The sequence below is a fragment of the Cyprinodon tularosa genome, unplaced genomic scaffold (assembly GCF_016077235.1).
Source record: "Cyprinodon tularosa strain WSP-4 unplaced genomic scaffold, ASM1607723v1 ctg567, whole genome shotgun sequence".
In the NCBI taxonomy this organism is placed as follows: Eukaryota; Metazoa; Chordata; class Actinopteri; order Cyprinodontiformes; family Cyprinodontidae; genus Cyprinodon; species Cyprinodon tularosa.
The window spans coordinates 328,812-340,169 of record NW_024039304.1 but is presented as its reverse complement, the minus strand read 5'-3'; positions in this window follow the sequence as shown (position 1 = coordinate 340,169).

The window sequence follows — 11,358 nt, the reverse complement described above, 5'->3', positions numbered from 1 at the left end:
ATTAAATCAGTGCAGCTTTTTTACACTTAAAAACATTGAGTAAATTTAAAAGCTGTAAAATCAAGTAGATATAACTTATGAATTTAGTAAATGTAAGTTAAAAAAATTAAGTACATCTGAATAACTAAATGTAGTATCCTGACAGATAAAATTGAGTAGATTTAATTAAAATCTTAAGTCAATATAATAGTAACCCTTGGTGAAAACCAATAATAAAGTTGTGTCGATATGACCAAAAATGTTAAGTAGATATAACTGGAAGAAAAAGTATAATTTAACAAAAGAAAGGTGTTACATTTACTTAATGCTTTACCTGAATTTAATTTATATTTAACTATCAATTGTCAAAATAAATATGTTACATGTACTTAATATTTTAACTATATTTATCCTTTATTATGTTCAAGACTACAATACACTTCACATCAATACCCTAAATGAAGCAACTGCATAAAATATGACATTTTAGTTAGACCAGGGTTCCTACAGCATAAGGCAAGTTAAATTCAAGTCTTTTTAAGACTTTTTAATGCCACTTGAAATAAAAATTTAAGACCAAATTCACAAGAAACACAAGAAAAACCTGCCTGCGACAACTTAACCGAAAGGTTTATTATAACATAAACCACTGCACGAATGTTTCAAATTTTGAAAAGCTTCCCATACAGGAAGAAAGCTAAAAACACACAAATGACAGATATATTTTAACAATTATTTAACCGAATTCACAAACTGTGTTTTAGCAGGGAACAAAACAAATCAGTTTTAAAGCCACAACATAACCAGTGCTAAGTCTTTTTTGCAGCTATTTTTCTTTGTATCGTTTTCTTAGTACCGTATGTTTGATTTGGTGATAAGTGGAGGCATTGCAGAGACAAGGGTGGAACAAAACTGAGAAATACCGGCTGTTTCTCGGTAACTCGTTTTTGAAGCTTTGTGTTTCTTGCTTCGCATGTGCGACTCCACTGCCTTAATTCCCATCGTTCCGAGCTTGAATGACTTCTTGCACAAAATACACTGTGCCTCATCTATGTTCTCTGGTACTGGAGAAAACTCTTGGCTGGATTTTTCAATTTTCGTTACATGTACACTTGCTCATATTTTCCAAACAAAAAGTTAATGGCGCATTTCCCAAATGTCCCGGCCGCAACAATGCTTTTATTGGTTCCGCAATAGGCTCTATGCACAACTCCACCACTTCCTGAACTTCAGGAGGCTCCTTTGCTTCCTGTCTTTCATGATTGGATGCACTAATTAATCCAGGTGTGTATGACCTAAGTAACTGGCCAGACACACCTGGATTAATCAGTTCGTCCAGTAATGAAAGACAGGAAACAAAGGAGCTGCCTTAAATTCAGGAAGTAGTGGAGCTGTGCATAGAGCCCATTGGGACGGAACCAATAATGGCGAGCCATTATTTTTTTTAAATAAAAAAAAAAAGATCAATTTTAATGTTTTATTTAGATTACAAAAATAAATCATAATAAAAATTATCCTATTTATGATGTTTTAAAAATTAAGACCTACGAAAGACTGATTTAAGACATTTTAATACCAATTAAGGCCTTAGTTTTATTTTAAGGAATTCAATGCCTTTTAAGACTTTTTAAGGACCCGCGGAAACCCTGTTAGACATTTATTTGTCAAATGTTTAAATGTGTAAAGATATCCACAACTCTTACACAACAGAACCAGTCACAATTGCAATACTCAAGTAAACAATAAGACAATACATCAGCTGATTTGTGTGTGTAAACAGTAAAACACATCAGCAAACTCTTCTTTGTAAACATTAAAAGGAGAACTCCGGTGCAAAATAAACCTGGGGTGTAATAACACATGTGATTTGGAATCTCATGGCTCAGCTTGTAGTATGGCGTTCGTGGTTCGATTGGCCTAGACTGTTTTCCAAAGATTGCTCCTGCCTGTATACGTGATGGTACTGTCTTCTCGCGTTATGAGCTAAACAATTTAGAGATAAAACTCTTTACATTCGATTATCATGAAAATAAATACCAGAGAACGGTCGTCTCAGTACCAATGTTATTAAACCCCATGTCCGTTTTGTGCCGGAGTTCTCCTTTAAAGACAATACATCAGTTAACTCGTGTGTGTAAAGAGTAAAACAACACATCAACAAATTCTTCTCTGTAAACATTAAGACAATACATCTTCTGACTCTTGTGTGTGTGTGTGTGTGTGTGCTGTAGATGTTGTTTTAATATCTCCAGTAATAATTCTAATTGCTTGATAATGAATGGTGTTTAAGGTTTCTAAAGGTGTTTTTGAAGATGAATTCTAAGCATTTTTGTTAACCTACATGATTGTAAAATTGTGTTCCTAAATCCTGATGTATTGTTATTGGATAATGATCACTGCTTGTTTGTTTGTTTGTTTTTTATTAATGACATGTCATGAACTAGAAACTTGCTAAATAACTTGAAACTAGTGTAATATCTACTGATCTTTATTTACATCAATCCTTGTGCTATTCCCATCATTAATACACACTCAATTTTTGTCATCCATAACTTCTTTAATTATTATTCCATTGTGACCATTATAACTATCAATAATATGTCAATTCAAATCACCACAGCAAATTAACGTTTCTTCTAAATGCACTAAGAGGTTGTCCAATGATACAGCAAACCGTCTTTTCCCTTGGTTATAAAAAAATATAAGTTTAATGTTGTTATTTCCAACCCAGATTTCTAGGAATATTAATTCCAAATCTGACCCTTTTGTTAACAAACTATATTTGATTCCTTCTTTTATAAATATAATAAGTCCTCCTTCCCTACCCTCTTCTCAATCTCTTCTTACATTCTTTCAAAATAAAATCTAGATGAGATTTAAGCAATGTTTCCTAAATACAAATTATGTCTGCTTGAGGCTGTGTATGTTAAATAATGTGAGACTAATTCTAAATAGCAGAAATAAGAAAAAAAAAAAAAAAAACTGTTTTGGATCAAGGTACCCCTACACATTTTTCCACTCAGCCGTGGTACCCCTAAACTGATGATTATTTGACATTATTTGATAATAATTATTTTTCTGTCATTTTTTCAAAGTAGTAAAGAAAACATAAAATGAAGCCCCTCGTCTTAGAATATATTTGCTTACATCAAAATAAATTAACAAAATTGTTAAAATGTAAAAATGTACATTCAATATAAAACTCTCATCAATCTATGAAAAAAATCCTGGGGCACCCCTGTAGTGACCCTGCGGTACCTCCAGGTGCCGCGGAACCCACTTTGAAAACCCCTGGTCTAGAGGCCGGTCGGCAGGTGGAGGGCTGAGGTCAGAGGCGGTGGTGGAGGGCAGATAGGTAAGGCTCCAGGCAGCGAGGGTTCTGTCTTGTAGGTTGGTTGATCTCCAGATTATTCAGGATCTGAGTAGCAGAAAACACAGACAAGGGGATTCAGAATCAGGAAACAGATCAGGGTTAAAGCAGCTCAAAGTTAGCCGGTACCGTTACTGGCAACATTCTGGCAGAGAAGTGTCCGCATCCTCCTCCATTTATACGCCTCCAAATGAGAAGATAGAGAACAGGTGTGCAGAAGTCGACTCATGCCCTCAGGAGGAAGGTCTCAGGCTCCCTCTGGTGGAGAAAAGTTGACAAACCTCTGGATCCCAACATAAACTATTAAAAAAATAAAATAAAATCGGAGATTCCAGGCTTTCGACATAATTGTTCAAATGTCATCCAGGTTTTATGAACCTGTTCTGCTGGTAGTTTTACAACATGCATCGCATGATTGATATAAATACAGACCAACTGCAGGCTTAAGAGCCTTGAAACTATCAGCCCACTTAGATCTTTCTACATACCGGTACATGCCAACACTTAGTGGACATCAAGGAGCTACATCGTGTTAAAAATATTGTTTCTGAAGTCCATTACTGTAAAAATGTCCACAGCTGTATATTGATTATTTATTCTCCAGATACACAGAATTTATATTGTAAAACACTTTACAATTGAGTATTATATTTGTTTATTTTCTTAACTCTGTAACTTATTATGTTATTTTAATACACTTTTCTAAGGTCCACATTGTGTAACCACTTTTGCTATAACCATTTGCTGCTGCAACACCACAATTTCCCCGTTGTGGGAGAATAAAGGGATTTTGTATTCTGGTCTATTATATTCCAGAAAAGTAAAAAAAAAAACAATCCACTGTACTTTGTGTCCAAATTTGAAGACGTTTTGCTTTCCATCCAGTAAGCTTTTTCCATTCAAAAAAGCTTCCTGGATGGGAAGCAAAACTTCTTCGAACTTGGAAATAAAGTCCAGTGGATGTTTTTTTTTACTGTTTTGGAATGACTATGGCCTGGATGACTGAGAATCTTCACCAGCATATTATCACTTTATCAAAAAACTGTGTTTAAAATGAAAATCAAATGACAAAAGTACAGGGACCCACAGTACAAGTTACCTTTATGAAACATTTTACATGGCTTTGCTCCGTAGCTTCCCAGTGCGTCATCTCGGTGCTCCAAAGTTGAACATATAGTCGGCATGAGAGGATCAAATCGTCGCACTCTCTGCTCCGGTAACCAGCCTGGGAAACCTGAAATGCAAGGCCACTGTTGTGAATTTTTATTCTCAAAGATAAAGTCCATATTCTCAAACACCTGCTGCTATTTTGTTTCGTAAAGAATAAAGCACAAATTTAAACTAGAAATTTCTGTCTATTAATTAATAAAGTTATACATATTTCACCTTTATTTGTATGTTTTGCAGAAGATTTTAATTATTATGAGTTTACAAATTTCTGTTCTGCACAAACACTGACTAATATGCACATAATTGTGCTTATATGTACAAGATTATCAAGTGGGAATCAGTGGCGGCTGGTGAAAAATATTTTTGGTGGGGCTGATATAGCCTAGTGTATGTCTCCAACTAATCCGGAATAAGAATTCAAATAAACAATTGGACAATACATACAATTTAACAGTAATGATTTAATTTACTATATAATAACAGTAACAGTGATGATTTTGGTCACTGTGACGGGGTTCTTTGGCCTCCAAGAATCCAGGCTCAGTCGGGTTACCGGTGTTGGGGATTTATTGTGCTCAAAAACTCAAACCAGGGTGCAAAAGAAACTAAACATGTACAAGATACTCTGGGCCTCAGCCTCCCTCCAGTTACCAGCAATGTAACAAAGAAACAGAAAACAAAAATTGCCGCTTTTCTTCCCACAGCCCTCATTAAATAGTTTAAGCCCCTCACCTCAGGCTCTCTTATTTCTGATTTCTTCTCAGAAATCAGTTTTGTCCATATATTACCTCCACAAACAATTGATGTACAAAAACAAATAATTTTTACAACTTAATTCTTTTACACAGATTCATTGACTTATTCAATGACACCAAAGACGCAGCCGGACTGAAGATGACAAGTCCCCATAGCATAAACACGTACACACCCACAAGCCCCCCCCCCCCCCCCCCCCCCCCCCCCACACACACACACACACACAAACACAGCTAACCCCACTGAAATATTAAGTGTGCACCCTCAATACGCCAGCAGGTAACCAGGAACAGCTTGTGTGTTTTAAGTTAATGGAGCTACTGGGCTCAGCGCGAGCGGATTGGTCCTCACAAACACAGTATAACAGGAATGTGTGTGTGGCGCGCAAAGTTAGAGGATGTGGATTCCTCACAGTCACAATAACCATGACAAGAAATTTTCATATCCTACAACAGGGATGTTCTTCTGGAAAACGGGTAGATAAATAAGGATCTCACCGAATTTGGTGGAAGCTGCATCTCGCTCGTTACGTTCGCCATCGTCCCTCTAATGTCTGCACCTGCGCTTGGGTTCAGAAACCTGTTAAATCGCAGTATTTTCAGCGCCCCAAGACCATAAAGTTCTGAGACGCTGATTGGCCATTAAATTCACCTAGCGATAGTACATGATTGACAGATTCTCTGCAAATGTGGGTCTGTCTGATCAGCGCCCCCAGAACAGAGACGGTAGGAGTCTGTCTGTGGAAATCCACAAATTAATGACAGTAGATAGGGAAATGTAGTTTATATAATTTGTTTTGCTTATATGTAAACACTCTAGAGAGTAAAACTGACATTTATGAGTTAATTTCTAAAAATATATTTTACGTTTCTCTCTTATTATCAGGGAGGGCGGTGCCCCAGCGCCCCCTATGGGCCGGCCGCCACTGGTGGGAATGCTTATGCATCACTTTTTATTTTTCTGACTCTAACTAGTCCCGCAGTTTTCAACCAATTTCAAAATTTTGGTATCAAAACGTTCAGCTTGTTCAGGAGAATTCTGCCATGTCTTTTGGTAAAGATATTTTTTGTAGTTTTCGCGGTATTCAGCTTTTTCTGCGTTTTTTTTGTCCCATTGAAATGCATGTAGAATTCTTAGATTTCAGCAAAATTCAGCTAAAACTTCATCACCTTTGACCTTTAACTACTTCAGCATACTTTCAGCTAGAAACACCATTCAACTTTTAAAATATTTCCGTATCTGTCTGCTATTACTGTTTAACTCTGCTTTTTGCTAACTTTTACAGTTTTGCTTCAGTGAAGCTTCAAACTTTAAAAGAAATTTTTTTTTAAGATTTTCAGATTTATAATGGAAGTCTATAGACGGAATTCTTCAACTGCTAGAGTGCGTGCTCTAGCTTTTGAGCTGTTCTGGTTTTTCCGAACAAATTGTTCTCACTCGCTTATTTTTCACTCAATTGAAATGAATTATACATAAAAAATTTTGTCAGGATTCAGGAAATGTAACCCTCATTTGTGTGGGATTTACGCTTTTCCTGCAGTTTGGCCCAGACCACGAAGAAGTCCACACTTCCCCAAAAGAAATCCAATGACTTTCCAAAAATCACAGACAAAATCCAAAACGATACATATTTTCGTATTGCTCCCATTTCTTAACCATTCGATGTACTACCATGAAACTTGGTATAGAACATCTTCAGATCCTTCTACCACTCACATTGACGAAATTTTTTCAATATCATTTATGGTTTAGCTGTTTAGCTGACTTGTTCGGGCATAGGAAAACGTTGATTCTGAGAAAAATCCTCATACTCAGAGAAAACACATTTTTACATCATCACCGTGGCCAAATAGTTTCTAGTAGAAACATAAAAGTTGGCACAGTCGAAGCCGAAGGACGCCAACAGTGAAATAATTTTTTGAATACCTTTTACGGTTTTGGCTCACCGCTTGTTTGGTTGGAGGGGAAGTTTTGCTTTTGAGAGCTCTGCTCTACCATGGAGCTGCATGGTATTTAATGAGACCAGCAGGTGTGACAAACCTTTTTATTTCTCCTTCCCATTAAAGTTCTGAATGAGGTAGAGCCATGAAAGTTACCCCAATCGGAGACAAAGGATAGCTAATGCTTAGACTGAAAGAATCTTTTAGATATCATTTATGGCCTGTCTTCAGCACTTGCTTTTTTGGAGCTGTTTTTCCCATTCAAAAAAGTCTGAGAACAAAGGAACGAAAGTGCTGCGCATGTCTCTCTGTCACTGACAGGCTCGTTAAGCGTTGTCAAGGTAACCGAGCTTAAAAGGGATTTTATCTCTGCCACTTTATACAGCACATTTTAATCTAATGGAGGGAGACTGTCGCTACCCGATCCATACCGGTAGCACGATCCGTACCATCAGCTCATTTGCGCCTGCGCGAACAGAATAACTTCCGGGTCGCCAAAAAATAATGTAATTACGGTACTGAAAAAACTTTATTTATATCCTTAAATAATTAAAAAATACTAAACTACATCGTAAAGACAATATTGAAGACTTTTCTGGAAGAAATGGATGCTTTTTAAATTCAATCCATTGTATTGCTTGACGTCATTTTTCTGGAATAAAAATCCAAATTTTCGGGAAATGTTCCCTTATCAATTAAAAACTGCAGGTCACGAAAGGTAGCAAATGAATCCATTGTGGGATCAGTACTGCTGGAGTGCATAGTTAAGTACAGAGTAAATCAAATATTTAAACAAATTTAAATATATACGCTGTGTGACGTATATTTGCGCATGCTCAGAGCAGTCAAAGTAACTATCACAAGGCCACTTTTTTAAAATTAGACTCAAGGGGGCTTTTCAAAACACACCCCACAGCAAATTTCAAAATAAAAGCCTCCCATTGCCACTTCATCTACTGCCCTAATAACAGGGGAAAAGAGTTATTTAACGATTGGAAAGTCATCAAGTATCACTGCTGGGTCTGACTCTTTTCTCAACACACAACCCTGCTGGATTTTCAAAATAAGACTCCAGTGACCTTACGCAATAAAAGCCTCTATATTATACTTGCGTATTAATTGATGCAAATGGCTCAGCATTATAACCCAAACTCTACCAGCTTGTTTCTATTAGACTCTAGGGACCTTTTCAAAACATACCCCAGAGCGAATTTCACAATAAAAGTCTCCCATTTACGCTCTAATACAGCATCTATTCACCCAATAACATGGAAAACCAGTGATTTCACATTTAGAAATGGATTCTATATCACTGCTGGGCATGACCCTTCCCTTGACACACATCCATGATAGACTTTCGAAATAAGACTAAAGGGACTCTACAAAATAAAAGCCTCTTCCTTACGCATACTCATTCATTGTGCCGTATGGCTCGTAGCTATGACCCAAACTCAACCAATTTCTTCAAATTACACTACCAAGGCCTGTTGACCACACACCTCAGTGCACATTTCTTAATAAGGCTCTAAGATTTACACTGTAATAAAGCATCTGCTAAGCTCGTAACATGCAGCCTAAGCCTGCCAACTGTGCTTTCATCACCACAAAAACTAACCTGCATGTCATGAGGTGACATGCAGGTTTTTTTTTTTAGTTTTTTTGATAAATTCAGCTCCTTAAGTGGTATTAGCTCTCTTTCTATAAGCTTCTCTCTCTCCTTCCTCTGCTTCTCATGGTCAGTCTTGCACATAGGTTTATAGATTTTTAATCCTCTAAGGATGACACTGTTTTCTTTATGCTGATCAACCGACACATTTTAAATCATTTAAAATTATTATATTATAACATTATATTAAAACCCTTCTAGTGCCCACATTAAAGACATTTTTTGATATCATGTATGGTTTGGCTGTGCAGCTTTTAAGATGAGTCTGTTTCTGCCATTTGATTGCCAAATGATTCTACCCTACAAAATCTTCAGATGATTCAATTGTTTTCTGCAGTTTGAAGTTTCTGATGACTTCCTATCACATTTTCATATGTTCTTCGTGTAATTTCAATTTTTTTCATTCAGCAGAAGCATTCCCACTTGCTGTTTCTCTGAAACAGCTTTTTCTAGTTTCAGTTAAATTGCAAGTTTGATTAAGGCCCCGTCCACACGAAGTCAAAACGAACACAAAACGCTGATATTTTCCAAAACGTTTGCCGTAAAGACGGAGACGTAAAATAAATGTGAGCGTCCACACGAATGCATGAAAACGCTGCAAAATGTATGCCAGGCCTGTAAGTGGCGCTGTGGTGCCAAAGCAAAAATAAGCGACGAAATGTTGGGCATGGCACTAATATTTATACATGGTTGCCCTGCGGGTCCATTTTCGTGGTTAAGTCAAATTCAGGTGCTGAACTATGTCGTCGATATTGCTCTGTTCTTCCTGGAGATATTCCAGAAGAAGAAGATTCTGTTGTAAGCCCGACAGCAGGGTGAGTAGCATTAGCAGCAACGGCGCCATTGTTGTTGTGATGTGTCGCGCATGCGTGTTTAGAGGTGACGCTATGACGCATGCGTGTAAAAACAAAAATGCGGTTAGAGCGTAAAGATGGAAACGCGAAAACAGCGTTTCGAAATCTTCCCACTCTGAAGGCTGAATAAAAAAAAGATCGTTTACAGACCCCCGAAACGCCGGCTTCGTGTGGATGAGAGGCTGGTTTGGTGAAAAATTTGTGCGTTTAGGCCAGGGTTCGTCTTCGTGTGGACGGGGCCTAAAGCAGACGCTTTAGGTAATCTAGAAGCTGCAAGTGAACTACAGTTAACACAAAACACCTAGGCATCTACACATGAATGCTAAATGCTAAAACGAACTGAAACAATTTATCAAGATAAGACAAAATAAAAATAATATACCACACATAATTCAGAACAACTTTAACCTAGATTTTCATACACAAAATAGCCATTGCTAGGTGACCACTGCAGGGATTGGGATGCAAACTCCCAATGTCTTTATTTGGTGACATAAAATGCTGCTATGTTTATCTGCACATTACTATTACAAGGACATTTGATTTAAATTGGCATCGATATTAATACAACCAAAATGCATGCACACATAAAAATGTTTGCAATTTATTCCTGCATAAAATGATAGTTAGGTTGTTTGTATGAGTTTGAAATGGATTGTCAAATGTAGTTTTTACAGAGACTTAGTTTTTGTTAAGGAAAAAAACAGACCTACTGTATATGCAGTTGGAATTTCTGTTATGCTGTGCATCTATCCTGACATTGTATTAATTTCTGTTCCAGATTGAAGATACACCACCAACAACAACCTACCAGCCACCCAGAAACAATGACAGGCCAGCTATACAAGCTTCCTTAATTGCCCACACCAAATACAAAGCTGACACTCAGGACTAGCAAGCTATGCCTTCTTTCACCTCCTTAAACACTGTACCTTTATATACTGTACAGTACCATGTGAACTAGCTGGCAGGAAAGCACTTTTGTTGTATCAGTTGGAGTTTTGTTTTTTTTCACAACATTGATCTCAAATCTATTTATTTTATTATTCTATGTGCACTAGCTTTAAACAGCCAGCACTTGTGTAAAGTTCATAAGACACTTTATTTTATTTATTTGTTTCCTTTGTCAGGTGTGTTTTATTTGTTTTAGCATTTATGTTCGTGTCTTTGAACCTTAACAATGTTCAAAATAAATATGCAAATATTGCCAGAACATCTTCCATGTCTGCATGTGTTCCTTAAAATTGTGGGGGGCTTTTATCAAAAAGATGAAAGAAAATTTTGAAATGTGAAATACTTTTAGGAAATGTTAAATATTATCTGCTGACAAAAAAGTAAACGGCTAAAATTATGTCCTGAATAAAACTAGACTAAAATGTTGACGTTTTTTTGTTGACTAAAACTAAACGAATAAAATTATGTTTTCTTGGACTAAAATAAAGACTAAAATGCTTGATTTATAGTCGACTAAAACTAGACTAAATAAAAATGGGATGATGTCGACTAAATGTGATAAAAACTAAATGTGATAAAAACGATGCTGAAACTGGACTAAAACTGAAACTCAATTTAAAATGGCTGGTAAAATTAACACTATCACCTGATTGTAAATGTATTGATATC